The sequence below is a fragment of the Macaca nemestrina genome, chromosome 16 (assembly GCF_043159975.1).
Source record: "Macaca nemestrina isolate mMacNem1 chromosome 16, mMacNem.hap1, whole genome shotgun sequence".
NCBI classification, from domain to species: domain Eukaryota; kingdom Metazoa; phylum Chordata; class Mammalia; order Primates; family Cercopithecidae; genus Macaca; species Macaca nemestrina.
This window is the reverse complement of record NC_092140.1, coordinates 63241061-63258152: the sequence shown is the minus strand read 5'-3', so window position 1 is coordinate 63258152 and position 17092 is coordinate 63241061.

Sequence of the window (17092 nt, the reverse complement as noted above, 5' to 3'; positions counted from 1 at the left end):
ATTTCGTGGATCTCCTTGCTGGCGTTATTTCTGTGGAGTCTGAGAACAGATATTTCGGATCCCTTTGAAGACTATAAGGCCAAAGGAAATATCCTCCGAAAACAAAGAGAAAGAAACTTTCTGAGAAACTTCTTTGTGTTCTGTGAAATCATCTCACAGAGTTACAGCTTTCCCCTCAAGAAACCTTTCGATAAGACAGTTCTTGTGGAATTGGCAAAGTGATATTTGGAAGCCCCTAGAGGGCTATGGTGAAAAAGGAAATATCCTCAGATGAAATCTGGAAAGAAGCTTTCTGAGAAAATGCTCTGTGATGTGTGACTTCCACTCACAGAGTTACATCTGTATTTCGTGGATCTGCTTGCTAGCCTTAGTTCTGTGGAGTCTGAGAAGAGATATTCCGGATCCCTTTGAAGACTATAGGACCAAAGGAAATATCCTCCGATAACAAAGAGAAAGAAGCTTTCTGAGAAACTTCCTTGTGTTCTGTGAAACCATCTCACAGAGTTACAGCTTTCCCCTCAAGAAGCCTTTCAGCAAGACAGTTCTTTTGGAATTGGCAAAGTGATATTTGGAAGCCCATAGAGGGCTATGTTGAAAAATGAAATATACTCAGATGAAATCTGGCAAGAAGCTTTCTGAGAAACTGCTCTGTGATGTGTGACTTCCACTCACAGAGTTACATCTGTATTTCGTGGATCTGCTTGCTAGCCTTAGTTCTGTGGAGTCTGAGAAGAGATATTCCGGATCCCTTTGAAGACTATAGGGCCAAAGGTAATATCCTCCGATAACAAAGAGAAAGAAACTTTCTGAGAACCTTCTTTGTGTTCTGTGAAATCATCTCACAGAGTTACAGCTTTCCCCTCAAGAAGCCTTTCCCTAAGACAGTTCTTGTGCAATTGGCAAAGTGATATTTGGAAGCCCATAGAGGGCTATGGTGAAAAAGGAAATATCCTCAGATGAAATCTGTAAAGAAGCTTTCTGGGAAACTGCGTAGTGTTCTGTTAATTATTCTCACAGAGATACATCTGTATTTCGTGGATCTCTTTGCTAGCCTTATTTCTGTGGAATCTCAGAAGAGATATTTCGGAACCCTTTGAAGACTATAGGGCCCAAGGAAATATCCTCCGATAAAAAAGAGAAAGAAGCTTTCCGAGAAACTTCTTTGTGTTCTGTGAAATCATCTCACAGAGATACAGCTTTCCCCTCAAGAAGCCTTTCGCTAAGACAGTGCTTGTGGAATTGGCAAAGTGATATTTGGAAGCCCATAGAGGGCTATGGTGAAAAAGGAAATATCCTCAGATGAAATCTGGAAAGAAGCTTTCTGAGAAACTGCTCTGTGATGTGTGACTTCCTCTCACAGAGTTACATCTGTATTTCGTGGATCTCCTTGCTGGCGTTATTTCTGTGGAGTCTGAGAACAGATATTTCGGATCCCTTTGAAGACTATAGGGCCAAAGGAAATATCCTCCGAAAACAAAGAGAAAGAAACTTTCTGAGAAACTTCTTTGTGTTCTGTGAAATCATCTCACAGAGTTACAGCTTTTCCCTCAAGAAACCTTTCGCTAAGACAGTTCTTGGGGAATTGGCAAAGTGATATTTGGAAGACCCTAGAGGGCTATGGTGAAAAAGGAAATATCCTCAGATGAAATCTGGAAAGAAGCTTTCTGAAAAACTGATCTGTGATGTGTGACTTCCACTCACAGAGTTACATCAGTATTTCTTGGATCTCTTTGCTAGCCTTATTTCTGTGGAATCTGAGAACAGATATTTCGGATCCCTTTGAAGACTATAGGGCCAAAGGAAATATCCTCCGATAACAAAGACAAAGAAAGTTTCTGTGAAACTTCTTTTTGTTCTGTGAATTCATCTCAGAGAGTTACAGGTTTCCCCACAAGAAGCCTTTCGCTAAGACAGTTATTGTGGAATTCGCAAGGTGATATTTGGAAGCCCCTAGAGGGCTATGGTGAAAAAGGAAATATCCTCAGATGAAATCTGTAAAGAAGCTTTCTGAGAAACTGCTCTGTGATGTGTGACTTCCACTCACAGAGTTACATCTGTATTTTGTGGATCTCCTTGCTTGCCTTAATTCTGTGGAATCTAAGAAGAGATATTTCGGATCCCTTTGAAGACTACAGGGCCAAAGGAAATATCCTACGATAACAAAGAGAAAGAAGCTTTCTGAGAAACTTCTTTGTGTTCTGTGAAATCATCTCACAGAGTTACAGCTTTTCTCTCAAGAAGCCTTTGGCTAACAGTTCTTGTGGAATTGGCAAAGTGATATTTGGAAGCCCAAAGAGGGCTATGGTGAAAAAGGAAATATCCTCAGATGAAATCTGGAAAGAAGCTTTCTGAGAAACTGCTCTGTGATGTGTGACTTCCCCTCACAGAGTTACATCTGTATTTCGTGGATCTTTTTGCTAGCCTTATTTCTGTGGAATTTGAGAACAGATATTTCGGATCCCTTTGAAGACTATAGGGCCAAAGGAAATATCCTCCGATAACAAAGAGAAAGAAGCTTTCTGAGAAACTTCTTTGTGTTCTGTGAAATCATCTCACAGAGTTACAGCTTTCCCCTCAAGAAGCCTTTTGCTAAGACAGTTCTTGTGGAATTGGCAAAGTGATATTTGGAAGCCCATAGAGGGCTATGGTGAAAAAGGAAATATCCTCAGATGAAATCTGGAAAGAAGCTTTCTGAGAAACTGCTCTGTGATGTGTGACTTCCACTCACAGTGTTACATCAGTATTTCGTGGATCTCTTTGCTAGCCTTATTTCTGTGGAATCTGAGAACAGATATTTCGGATCCCTTTGAAGACTATAGGGACAAAGGAAATATCCTCCGATAACAAAGAGAAAGAAGCTTTCTGAGAAACTTCTTTGTGTTCTGTGAAATCATCTCACAGAGTTACAGCTTTCCCCTCAAGAAGCCTTTCTCTAAGACAGTTCTTGTGGAATTGGCAAAGTGATATTTGGAAGCCCCTAGAGGCCTATGGTGAAAAAGGAAATATCCTCAGATGAAATCTTGAAAGAAGCTTTCTGAGAAACTGCTTAGTGTTCTGTTAATTCATCTCACAGAATTACATCGGTATTTCTTGGATCTCTTTGCTAGCCTTATTTCTGTGGAATTTGAGAACAGATATTTCGGATCCCTTTGAAGACTATAGGGCCAAAGGAAATATCCTCCGATAACAAAGAGAAAGAAGCTTTCTGAGAAACAACTTTGTGTTCTGTGAAATCATCTCACAGAGTTACAGCTTTCCCCTCAAGAAGCCTTTCCCTAAGACAGTTCTTGTGGAATTGGCAAAGTGATATTTGGAAGCCCATAGAGGGCTTTGGTGAAAAAGGAAATATCCTCAGATGAAATCTGGAAAGAAGCTTTCTGAGAAACTGCTCTGTGATGTGTGACTTCCACTCACAGTGTTACATCTGTATTTCGTGGATCTCTTTGCTAGCCTTATTTCTGTGGAATCTGAGAACAGATATTTCGGATCCCTATGAAGACTATAGGGCCAAAGGAAATATCCTCCGATAACAAAGAGAAAGAAGCTTTCTGAGAAACTTCTTTGTGTTCTGTGAAATCATCTCACAGAGTTACAGCTTTCCCCTCAAGAAGCCTTTTGCTAAGACAGTTCTTGTGGAATTGGCAAAGTGATATTTGGAAGCCCATAGAGGGCTATGGTGAAAAAGGAAATATCCTCAGATGAAATCTGGAAAGAAGCTTTCTGAGAAACTGCTCTGTGATGTGTGACTTCCACTCACAGTGTTACATCAGTATTTCGTGGATCTCTTTGCTAGCCTTATTTCTGTGGAATCTGAGAACAGATATTTCGGATCCATTTGAAGACTATAGGGCCAAAGGAAATATCCTCCGATAACAAAGAGAAAGAAGCTTTCTGAGAAACTTCTTTGTGTTCTGTGAAATCATCTCACAGAGTTACAGCTTTCCCCTCAAGAAGCCTTTCGCTAAGACAGTTCTTGTGGAATAGGCAAAGTGATATTTGCAAGCCCCTAGAGGGCTATGGTGAAAAAGGAAATATCCTCAGATGAAATCTGGAAAGAAGCTTTCTGAGAAACTGCTCTGTGATGTGTGACTTCCTCTCACAGAGTTACATCTGTATTTCGTGGATCTCCTGGCTAGCCTTATTTCTGTGGAGTCTGAGAACAGATATTTCGGATCCCTTTGAAGACTACAGGGCCAAAGGAAATATCCTCCCATAACAAAGAGAAAGAAGCTTTCTGAGAAACTTCTTTGTGTTCTGTGAAATCATCTCACAGAGTTACAGCTTTCCCCTCAAGAAGCCTTTTGCTAAGACAGTTCTTGTGGAATTGGCAAAGTGATATTTGGAAGCCCATAGAGGGCTATGGTGAAAAAGGAAATATCCTCAGATGAAATCTGGAAAGAAGCTTTCTGAGAAACTGCTCTGTGATATGTGACTTCCACTCACAGAGTTACATCAGTATTTCGTGTATCTCTTTGCTAGCCTTATTTCTGTGGAATCTGAGAACAGATATTTCGGATCCCTTTGAAGACTATAGGGCCAAAGGAAATATCCTCCGATAACAAAGACAAAGAAGGTTTCTGTGAAACTTTTTTGTGTTCTGTGAATTCACCTCAGAGAGTTACAGCATTCCCGTCAAGAAGTCTTTCGCTAAGACAGTTCTTGTGGAATTCGCAAAGTGATATTTGGAAGCCCAAAGAGGGCTATGGTGAAAAAGGAAATATCCTCAGATGAAATCTGGAAAGAAGCTTTCTGAGAAACTGCTCTGTGATGTGTGACTTCCACTCAAAGAGTTACATCTGTATTTTGTGGATCTCTTTGCTAGCCTTATTTCTGTGGAATCTGAGAACAGATATTTCGGATCCCTTTGCAGACTATAGGGCCAAAGGAAATATCCTCCGATAACAAAGAGAAAGATGCTTTCTGAGAAACTTCTTTGTGTTATGTCAAATCATGTCAGAGAGTTACAGCTTTCCCCTCAAGAAGCCTTTTGCTAAGACAGTTCTTATGGAATTGGCAAAGTGATATTTGGAAGCCCCTAGAGGGCTATGGTGAAAAAGGAAATATCCTCAGATGAAATCTGGAAAGAAGCTTTCTGAGAAACTGCTCTGTGATGTGTGACTTCCCCTCACAGAGTTACATCTGTATTTCGTGGATCTCTTTGCTAGCCTTATTTCTGTGGAATCTGAGAACAGATATTTCGGATCCCTTTGAAGACTATAGGGCCAAAGGAAATATCCTCCGATAACAAAGAGAAAGAAGCTTTCTGAGAAACTTCTTTGTGTTCTGTGAAATCATCTCACAGAGTTACAGCTTTCCCCTCAAGAAGCCTTTCCCTAAGATAGTTCTTGTGGAATTGGCAAAGTGATATTTGGTAGCCCATAGAGGGCTATGGTGAAAAAGGAAATATCCTCAGATGAAATCTGGAAAGAAGCTTTCTGAGAAACTGCTCTGTGATGTGTGACTTCCACTCACAGAGTTACATCTGTATTTCGTGGATCTCTTTGCTAGCCTTATTTCTGTGGAATCTGAGAACAGATATTTCGGATCCCTTTGAAGACTATAGGGCCAAAGGAAATAAACCCGATAACAAAGAGAAAGAAGCTTTCTGAGAAACTTCTTTGTGTTCTGTGAAATCATCTCACAGAGTTACAGCTTTCTCCCCAAGAAGCCTTTTGCTAAGACAGTTCTTGTGGAATTGGCAAAGTGATATTTGGAAGCCCATAGAGGGCTATGGTGAAAAAGGAAATATCCTCAGATGAAATCTGTAAAGAAGCTTTCTGGGAAACTGCGTAGTGTTCTGTTAATTATTCTCACCGAGATACATCTGTATTTCGTGTATCTCTTTGCTAGCCTTATTTCTGTGGAATCTCAGAAGAGATATTTCGGAACCCTTTGAAGACTATGGGGCCCAAGGAAATATCCTCCGATAAAAAAGAGAAAGAAGCTTTCGGAGAAACTTCTTTGTGTTCTGTGAAATCATCTCACAGAGATACAGCTTTCCCCTCAAGAAGCCTTTCGCTAAGACAGTGCTTGTGGAATTGGCAAAGTGATATTTGGAAGCCCATAGAGGGCTATGGTGAAAAAGGAAATATCCTCAGATGAAATCTGGAAAGAAGCTTTCTGAGAAACTGCTCTGTTATGTGTGACTTCCTCTCACAGAGTTACATCTGTATTTCGTGGATGTCCTTGCTGGCGTTATTTCTGTGGAGTCTGAGAACAGATATTTCGGATCCCTTTGAAGACTATAGGGCCAAAGGAAATATCCTCCGAAAACAAAGAGAAAGAAACTTTCTGAGAAACTTCTTTGTGTTCTGTGAAATCATCTCACAGAGTTACACCTTTTCCCTCAAGAAACCTTTCGCTAAGACAGTTCTTGGGGAATTGGCAAAGTGATATTTGGAAGCCCCTAGAGGGCTATGGTGAAAAAGGAAATATCCTCAGATGAAATCTGGAAAGAAGCTTTCTGAAAAACTGATCTGTGATGTGTGACTTCCACTCACAGAGTTACATCAGTATTTCTTGGATCTCTTTGCTAGCCTTCTTTCTGTGGAATCTGAGAACAGATATTTCGAATCCCTTTGAAGACTATAGGGCCAAAGGAAATATCCTCCGATAACAAGGACAAAGAAAGTTTCTGTGAAACTTCTTTGTGTTCTGTGAATTCATCTCAGAGAGTTACAGGTTTCCCCACAAGAAGCCTATCGCTAAGACAGTTATTGTGGAATTCGCAAGGTGATATTGGGAAGCCCCTAGAGGGCTATGGTGAAAAAGGAAATATCCTCAGATGAAATCTGTAAAGAAGCTTTCTGAGAAACTGCTCTGTGATGTGTGACTTCCACTCACAGAGTTACATCTGTATTTTGTGGATCTCCTTGCTTGCCTTAATTCTGTGGAATCTAAGAAGAGATATTTCGGATCCCTTTGAAGACTACAGGGCCAAAGGAAATATCCTACGATAACAAAGAGAAAGAAGCTTTCTGAGAAACTTCTTTGTGTTCTGTGAAATCATCTCACAGAGTTACAGCTTTCCCCTCAAGAAGCCTTTTGCTAAGACAGTTCTTGTGGAATTGGCAAAGTGATATTTGGAAGCCCATAGAGGGCTATGGTGAAAAAGGAAATATCCTCAGATGAAATCTGGAAAGAAGCTTTCTGAGAAACTGCTCTGTGATGTGTGACTTCCACTCACAGTGTTACATCAGTATTTCGTGGATCTCTTTGCTAGCCTTATTTCTGTGGAATCTGAGAACAGATATTTCGGATCCCTTTGAAGACTATAGGGCCAAAGGAAATATCCTCCGATAACAAAGAGAAAGAAGCTTTCTGAGAAACTTCTTTGTGTTCTGTGAAATCATCTCACAGAGATACAGCTTTCCCCTCAAGAAGCCTTTCTCTAAGACAGTTCTTGTGGAATTGGCAAAGTGATATTTGGAAGCCCCTAGAGGGCTATGGTGAAAAAGGAAATATCCTCAGATGAAATCTTGAAAGAAGCTTTCTGAGAAACTGCTTAGTGTTCTGTTAATTCATCTCACAGAGTTACATCGGTATTTCGTGGATCTCTTTGCTAGCCTTATTTCTGTGGAATCTGAGAACAGATATTTCGGATCCCTTTGAAGACTATAGGGCCAAAGGAAATATCCTCCGATAACAAAGAGAAAGAAGCTTTCTGAGAAACAACTTTGTGTTCTGTGAAATCATCTCACAGAGTTACAGCTTTCCCCTCAAGAAGCCTTTCCCTAAGACAGTTCTTGTGGAATTGGCAAAGTGATATTTGGAAGCCCATAGAGGGCTTTGGTGAAAAAGGAAATATCCTCAGATGAAATCTGGAAAGAAGCTTTCTGAGAAACTGCTCTGTGATGTGTGACTTCCACTCACAGAGTTACATCTGTATTTCGTGGATCTCTTTGCTAGCCTTATTTCTGTGGAATCTGAGAACAGATATTTCGGATCCCTTTGAAGACTATAGGGCCAAAGGAAATATCCTCCGATAACAAAGAGAAAGAAGCTTTCTGAGAAACATCTTTGTGTTCTGTGAAATCATCTCACAGAGTTACAGCTTTCCCCTCAAGAAGCCTTTTGCTAAGACAGTTCTTGTGGAATTGGCAAAGTGATATTTGGAAGCCCATAGAGGGCTATGGTGAAAAAGGAAATATCCTCAGATGAAATCTGGAAAGAAGCTTTCTGAGAAACTGCACTGTGATGTGTGACTTCCACTCACAGTGTTACATCAGTATTTCGTGGATCTCTTTGCTAGCCTTATTTCCTGTGGAATCTGAGAACAGATATTTCGGATCCCTTTGAAGACTATAGGGCCAAAGGAAATATCCTCCGATAACAAAGAGAAAGAAGCTTTCTGAGAAACTTCTTTGTGTTCCTTGAAATCATCTCACAGAGTTACAGCTTTCCCCTCAAGATGCCTTTGGCTAAGACAGTTCTTATGGAATAGGCAAAGTGATATTTGCAAGCCCCTAGAGGGCTATGGTGAAAAAGGAAATATCCTCAGATGAAATCTGTAAAGAAGCTTTCTGAGAAACTGCTCTGTGATGTGTGACTTCCTCTCACAGAGTTACATCTGTATTTCGTGGATCTCTTTGCCAGCCTTATTTCTGTGGAATCTGAGAACAGATATTTCGGATCCCTTTGAAGACTATAGGGACAAAGGAAATATTCTCCGATAACAAAGAGAAAGAAGCTTTCTGAGAAACTTCTTTGTGTTCTGTGAAATCATCTCACAGAGTTACAGCTTTCCCCTCAAGAAGCCTTTTGCTAAGACAGTTCTTGTGGAATTGGCAAAGTGATATTTGGAAGCCCATAGAGGGCTATGGTGAAAAAGGAAATATCCTCAGATGAAATCTGGAAAGAAGCTTTCTGAGAAACTGCTCTGTTATGTGTGACTTCCTCTCACAGAGTTACATCTGTATTTCGTGGATCTCCTGGCTAGCCTTATTTCTGTGGAGTCTGAGAACAGATATTTCGGATCCCTTTGAAGACTACAGGGCCAAAGGAAATATCCTCCCATAACAAAGAGAAAGAAGCTTTCTGAGAAACTTCTTTGTGTTCTGTGAAATCATCTCACAGAGTTACAGCTTTCCCCTCAAGAAGCCTTTTGCTAAGACAGTTCTTGTGGAATTGGCAAAGTGATATTTGGAAGCCCATAGAGGGCTATGGTGAAAAAGGAAATATCCTCAGATGAAATCTGCAAAGAAGCTTTATGAGAAACTGCTCTGTGATATGTGACTTCCACTCACATATTTACGTCAACATTTCGTGGATCTCTTTGCTAGCCTTATTTCTGTGGAATCTGAGAACAGATATTTCGGATCCCTTTGAAGACTATAGGGCCAAAGGAAATATCCTCCGATAACAAAGACAAAGAAGGTTTCTGTGAAACTTTTTTGTGTTCTGTGAATTCACCTCAGAGAGTTACAGCATTCCCGTCAAGAAGTCTTTCGCTAAGACAGTTGTTGTGGAATTCGCAAAGTGATATTTGGAAGCCCAAAGAGGGCTATGGTGAAAAAGGAAATATCCTCAGATGAAATCTGGAAAGAAGCTTTCTGAGAAACTGCTCTGTGATGTGTGACTTCCACTCAAAGAGTTACATCTGTATTTTGTGGATCTCTTTGCTAGCCTTATTTCTGTGGTATCTGAGAACAGATATTTCGGATCCCTTTGCAGACTATTGGGCCAAAGGAAATATCCTCCGATAACAAAGAGAAAGATGCTTTCTGAGAAACTTCTTTGTGTTCTGTCAAATCATGTCACAGAGTTACAGCTTTCCCCTCAAGAAGCCTTTTGCTAAGACAGTTCTTGTGGAATTGGCAAAGTGATATTTGGAAGCCCCTAGAGGGCTATGGTGAAAAAGGAAATATCCTCAGATGAAATCTGGAAAGAAGCTTTCTGAGAAACTGCTCTGTGATGTGTGACTTCCCCTCACAGAGTTACATCTGTATTTCGTGGATCTCTTTGCTAGCCTTATTTCTGTGGAATCTGAGAACAGATATTTCGGATCCCTTTGAAGACTATAGGGCCAAAGGAAATATCCTCAGATAACAAAGAGAAAGAAGCTTTCTGAGAAACTTCTTTGTGTTCTGTGAAATCATCTCACAGAGTTACAGCTTTCCCCTCAAGAAGCCTTTCGCTAAGACAGTTCTTGTGGAATAGGCAAAGTGATATTTGCAAGCCCCTAGAGGGTTATGGTGAAAAAGGAAATATCCTCAGATGAAATCTGGAAAGAAGCTTTCTGAGAAACTGCTCTGTGATGTGTGACTTCCTCTCACAGAGTTACATCTGTATTTCGTGGATCTCCTGGCTAGCCTTATTTCTGTGGAGTCTGAGAACAGATATTTCGTATCCCTTTGAAGACTACAGGGCCATAGGAAATATCCTCCGAAAACAAAGAGAAAGAAACTTTCTGAGAAACTTCTTTGTGTTCTGTGAAATTATCTCACAGAGTTACAGCTTTCCCCTCAAGAAGCCTTTCGCTAAGACAGTTCTTGTGGAATAGGCAAAGTGATATTTGCAAGCCCCTAGAGGGCTACGGTGAAAAAGGAAGTATCCTCAGATGAAATCTGGAAAGAAGCTTTCTGAGAAACTGCTCTGTGATGTGTGACTTCCCCTCACATAGTTACACCTGTATTTCGTGGATCTCTTTGCTAGCCTTATTTCTGTGGAATCTGAGAACAGATATTTCGGATCCCTTTGAAGACTATAGGGCCAAAGGAAATAACCTCCGATAACAAAGAGAAAGAAGCTTTCTGAGAAACTTCTTTGTGTTCTGTGAAATCATCTCACAGAGTTACAGCTTTCCCCTCAAGAAGCCTTTCCCTAAGGCAGTTCTTGTGCAATTGGCAAAGTGATATTTGGAAGCCCATAGAGGGCTATGGTGAAAAAGGAAATATCCTCAGATGAAATCTGGAAAGAAGCTTTCTGAGAAACTGCTCTGTGATGTGTGACTTCCTCTCACAGAGTTACATCTGTATTTCGTGGATCTCCTGGCTAGCCTTATTTCTGTGGAATCTGAGAACAGATATTTCGGATCCCTTTGAAGACTATTGGGCCAAAGGAAATATCCTCCGATAACAAAGACAAAGAAGGTTTCTGTGAAACTTTTTTGTGTTCTGTGAATTCACCCCAGAGAGTTACAGCATTCCCGTCAAGAAGTCTTTCGCTAAGACAGTTCTTGTGGAATTCGCAAAGTGATATTTGGAAGCCCAAAGAGGGCTATGGTGAAAAAGGAAATATCCTCAGATGAAATCTGGAAAGAAGCTTTCTGAGAAACTGCTCTGTGATGTGTGACTTCCCCTCACAGAGTTACATCTGTATTTCGTGGATCTCTTTGCTAGCCTTATTTCTGTGGAATCTGAGAACAGATATTTCGGATCCCTTTGAAGACTATAGGGCCAAAGGAAATATCCTCCGATAACAAAGAGAAAGAAGCTTTCTGAGAAACAACTTTGTGTTCTGTGAAATCATCTCACAGAGTTACAGCTTTCCCCTCAAGAAGCCTTTGGCTAAGACAGTTCTTGTGGAATAGGCAAAGTGATATTTGCAAGCCCCTAGAGGGCTATGGTGAAAAAGGAAATATCCTCAGATGAAATCTGGAAAGAAGCTTTCTGAGAAACTGCTCTGTGTTGTGTGACTTCCTCTCACAGAGTTACATCTGTATTTCGTGGATCTCCTGGCTAGCCTTATTTCTGTGGAGTCTGAGAACAGATATTTCGGATCCCTTTGAAGACTACAGGGCCAAAGGAAATATCCTCCCATAACAAAGAGAAAGAAGCTTTCTGAGAAACTTCTTTGTGTTCTGTGAAATCATCTCACAGAGTTACAGCTTTCCCCTCAAGAAGCCTTTTGCTAAGACAGTTCTTGTGGAATTGGCAAAGTGATATTTGGAAGCCCAAAGAGGGCTATGGTGAAAAAGGAAATATCCTCAGATGAAATCTGGAAAGAAGCTTTCTGAGAAACTGCTCTGTGATGTGTGACTTCCACTCAAAGAGTTACATCTGTATTTTGTGGATCTCTTTGCTAGCCTTATTTCTGTGGTATCTGAGAACAGATATTTCGGATCCCTTTGCAGACTATTGGGCCAAAGGAAATATCCTCCGATAACAAAGAGAAAGATGCTTTCTGAGAAACTTCTTTGTGTTCTGTCAAATCATGTCACAGAGTTACAGCTTTCCCCTCAAGAAGCCTTTTGCTAAGACAGTTCTTGTGGAATTGGCAAAGTGATATTTGGAAGCCCCTAGAGGGCTATGGTGAAAAAGGAAATATCCTCAGATGAAATCTGGAAAGAAGCTTTCTGAGAAACTGCTCTGTGATGTGTGACTTCCCCTCACAGAGTTACATCTGTATTTCGTGGATCTCTTTGCTAGCCTTATTTCTGTGGAATCTGAGAACAGATATTTCGGATCCCTTTGAAGACTATAGGGCCAAAGGAAATATCCTCAGATAACAAAGAGAAAGAAGCTTTCTGAGAAACTTCTTTGTGTTCTGTGAAATCATCTCACAGAGTTACAGCTTTCCCCTCAAGAAGCCTTTCGCTAAGACAGTTCTTGTGGAATAGGCAAAGTGATATTTGCAAGCCCCTAGAGGGTTATGGTGAAAAAGGAAATATCCTCAGATGAAATCTGGAAAGAAGCTTTCTGAGAAACTGCTCTGTGATGTGTGACTTCCTCTCACAGAGTTACATCTGTATTTCGTGGATCTCCTGGCTAGCCTTATTTCTGTGGAGTCTGAGAACAGATATTTCGTATCCCTTTGAAGACTACAGGGCCAAAGGAAATATCCTCCGAAAACAAAGAGAAAGAAACTTTCTGAGAAACTTCTTTGTGTTCTGTGAAATTATCTCACAGAGTTACAGCTTTCCCCTCAAGAAGCCTTTCGCTAAGACAGTTCTTGTGGAATAGGCAAAGTGATATTTGCAAGCCCCTAGAGGGCTACGGTGAAAAAGGAAGTATCCTCAGATGAAATCTGGAAAGAAGCTTTCTGAGAAACTGCTCTGTGATGTGTGACTTCCCCTCACATAGTTACACCTGTATTTCGTGGATCTCTTTGCTAGCCTTATTTCTGTGGAATCTGAGAACAGATATTTCGGATCCCTTTGAAGACTATAGGGCCAAAGGAAATAACCTCCGATAACAAAGAGAAAGAAGCTTTCTGAGAAACTTCTTTGTGTTCTGTGAAATCATCTCACAGAGTTACAGCTTTCCCCTCAAGAAGCCTTTCCCTAAGGCAGTTCTTGTGCAATTGGCAAAGTGATATTTGGAAGCCCATAGAGGGCTATGGTGAAAAAGGAAATATCCTCAGATGAAATCTGGAAAGAAGCTTTCTGAGAAACTGCTCTGTGATGTGTGACTTCCTCTCACAGAGTTACATCTGTATTTCGTGGATCTCCTGGCTAGCCTTATTTCTGTGGAATCTGAGAACAGATATTTCGGATCCCTTTGAAGACTATTGGGCCAAAGGAAATATCCTCCGATAACAAAGACAAAGAAGGTTTCTGTGAAACTTTTTTGTGTTCTGTGAATTCACCCCAGAGAGTTACAGCATTCCCGTCAAGAAGTCTTTCGCTAAGACAGTTCTTGTGGAATTCGCAAAGTGATATTTGGAAGCCCAAAGAGGGCTATGGTGAAAAAGGAAATATCCTCAGATGAAATCTGGAAAGAAGCTTTCTGAGAAACTGCTCTGTGATGTGTGACTTCCCCTCACAGAGTTACATCTGTATTTCGTGGATCTCTTTGCTAGCCTTATTTCTGTGGAATCTGAGAACAGATATTTCGGATCCCTTTGAAGACTATAGGGCCAAAGGAAATATCCTCCGATAACAAAGAGAAAGAAGCTTTCTGAGAAACAACTTTGTGTTCTGTGAAATCATCTCACAGAGTTACAGCTTTCCCCTCAAGAAGCCTTTGGCTAAGACAGTTCTTGTGGAATAGGCAAAGTGATATTTGCAAGCCCCTAGAGGGCTATGGTGAAAAAGGAAATATCCTCAGATGAAATCTGGAAAGAAGCTTTCTGAGAAACTGCTCTGTGATGTGTGACTTCCTATCACAGAGTTACATCTGTATTTCGTGGATCTCCTGGCTAGCCTTATTTCTGTGGAGTCTGAGAACAGATATTTCGGATCCCTTTGAAGACTACAGGGCCAAAGGAAATATCCTCCCATAACAAAGAGAAAGAAGCTTTCTGAGAAACTTCTTTGTGTTCTGTGAAATCATCTCACAGAGTTACAGCTTTCCCCTCAAGAAGCCTTTTGCTAAGACAGTTCTTGTGGAATTGGCAAAGTGATATTTGGAAGCCCATAGAGGGCTATGGTGAAAAAGGAAATATCCTCAGATGTAATTTGGAAAGAAGCTTTCTGAGAAACTGCTCTGTGACATGTGACTTCCACTCACAGAGTTACATCTGTATTTCGTGGATCTCTTTGCTAGCCTTATTTCTGTGGAATCTGAGAACAGATATTTCGGATCCCTTTGAAGACTATAGGGCCAAAGGAAATATCCTCCGATAACAAAGACAAAGAAGGTTTCTGTGAAACTTTTTTGTGTTCTGTGAATTCACCTCAGAGAGTTACAGCATTCCCGTCAAGAAGTCTTTCGCTAAGACAGTTCTTGTGGAATTCGCAAAGTGATATTTGGAAGCCCAAAGAGGGCTATGGTGAAAAAGGAAATATCCTCAGATGAAATCTGGAAAGAAGCTTTCTGAGAAACTGCTCTGTGATGTGTGACTTCCACTCAAAGAGTTACATCTGTATTTTGTGGATCTCTTTGCTAGCCTTATTTCTGTGGAATCTGAGAACAGATATTTCGGATCCCTTTGCAGACTATAGGGCCAAAGGAAATATCCTCCGATAACAAAGAGAAAGATGCTTTCTGAGAAACTTCTTTGTGTTCTGTCAAATCATGTCACAGAGTTACAGCTTTCCCCTCAAGAAACCTTTTGCTAAGACAGTTCTTGTGGAATTGGCAAAGTGATATTTGGAAGCCCCTAGAGGGCTATGGTGAAAAAGGAAATATCCTCAGATGAAATCTGGAAAGAAGCTTTCTGAGAACTGCTCTGTGATGTGTGACTTCCCCTCACAGAGTTACATCTGTATTTCGTGGATCTCTTTGCTAGCCTTATTTCGGTGGAATCTGAGAACAGATATTTCGGATCCCTTTGAAGACTATAGGGCCAAAGGAAATATCCTCCGATAACAAAGAGAAAGAAGCTTTCTGAGAAACTTCTTTGTGTTCTGTGAAATCATCTCACAGAGTTACAGCTTTCCCCTCAAGAAGCCTTTCCCTAAGACAGTTCTTGTGGAATTGGCAAAGTGATATTTGGTAGCCCATAGAGGGCTATGGTGAAAAAGGAAATATCCTCAGATGAAATCTGGAAAGAAGCTTTCTGAGAAACTGCTCTGTGATGTGTGACTTCCACTCACAGAGTTACATCTGTATTTCGTGGATCTCTTTGCTAGCCTTATTTCGGTGGAATCTGAGAACAGATATTTCGGATCCCTTTGAAGACTATAGGGCCAAAGGAAATATCCTCCGATAACAAAGAGAAAGAAGCTTTCTGAGAAACTTCTTTGTGTTCTGTGAAATCATCTCACAGAGTTACAGCTTTCCCCTCAAGAAGCCTTTCCCTAAGACAGTTCTTGTGGAATTGGCAAAGTGATATTTGGTAGCCCATAGAGGGCTATGGTGAAAAAGGAAATATCCTCAGATGAAATCTGGAAAGAAGCTTTCTGAGAAACTGCTCTGTGATGTGTGACTTCCACTCACAGAGTTACATCTGTATTTCGTGGATCTCTTTGCTAGCCTTATTTCTGTGGAATCTGAGAACAGATATTTCGGATCCCTTTGAAGACTATAGGGCCAAAGGAAATATCCTCCGATAACAAAGAGAAAGAAGCTTTCTGAGAAACTTCTTTGTGTTCTGTGAAATCATCTCACAGAGTTACAGCTTTCCCCTCAAGAAGCCTTTTGCTAAGACAGTTCTTGTGGAATTGGCAAAGTGATATTTGGAAGCCCATAGAGGGCTATGGTGAAAAAGGAAATATCCTCAGATGAAATCTGGAAAGAATCTTTCTGAGAAACTGCTCTGTTATGTGTGACTTCCTCTCACAGAGTTACATCTGTATTTCGTGGATCTCCTGGCTAGCCTTATTTCTGTGGAGTCTGAGAACAGATATTTCGGATCCCTTTGAAGACTACAGGGCCAAAGGAAATATCCTCCTATAACAAAGAGAAAGAAGCTTTCTGAGAAACTTCTTTGTGTTCTGTGAAATCATCTCACAGAGTTACAGCTTTCCCCTCAAGAAGCCTTTTGCTAAGACATTTCTTGTGGAATTGGCAAAGTGATATTTGGAAGCCCATAGAGGGCTATGGTGAAAAAGGAAATATCCTCAGATGAAATCTGCAAAGAAGCTTTATGAGAAACTGCTCTGTGATATGTGACTTCCACTCACAGATTTACATCAACATTTCGTGGATCTCTTTGCTAGCCTTATTTCTGTGGAATCTGAGAACAGATATTTCGGATCCCTTTGAAGACTATAGGGCCAAAGGAAATATCCTCCGATAACAAAGACAAAGAAGGTTTCTGTGAAACTTTTTTGTGTTCTGTGAATTCACCTCAGAGAGTTACAGCATTCCCGTCAAAAGTCTTTCGCCAAGACAGTTGTTGTGGAATTCGCAAAGTGATATTTGGAAGCCCAAAGAGGGCTATGGTGAAAAAGGAAATATCCTCAGATGAAATCTGGAAAGAAGCTTTCTGAGAAACTGCTCTGTGATGTGTGACTTCCACTCAAAGAGTTACATCTGTATTTTGTGGATCTCTTTGCTAGCCTTATTTCTGTGGAATCTGAGAACAGATATTTCGGATCCCTTTGCAGACTATTGGGCCAAAGGAAATATCCTCCGATAACAAAGAGAAAGATGCTTTCTGAGAAACTTCTTTGTGTTCTGTCAAATCATGTCACAGAGTTACAGCTTTCCCCTCAAGAAGCCTTTTGCTAAGACAGTTCTTGTGGAATTGGCAAAGTGATATTTGGAAGCCCCTAGAGGGCTATGGTGAAAAAGGAAATATCCTCAGATGCAATCTGGAAAGAAGC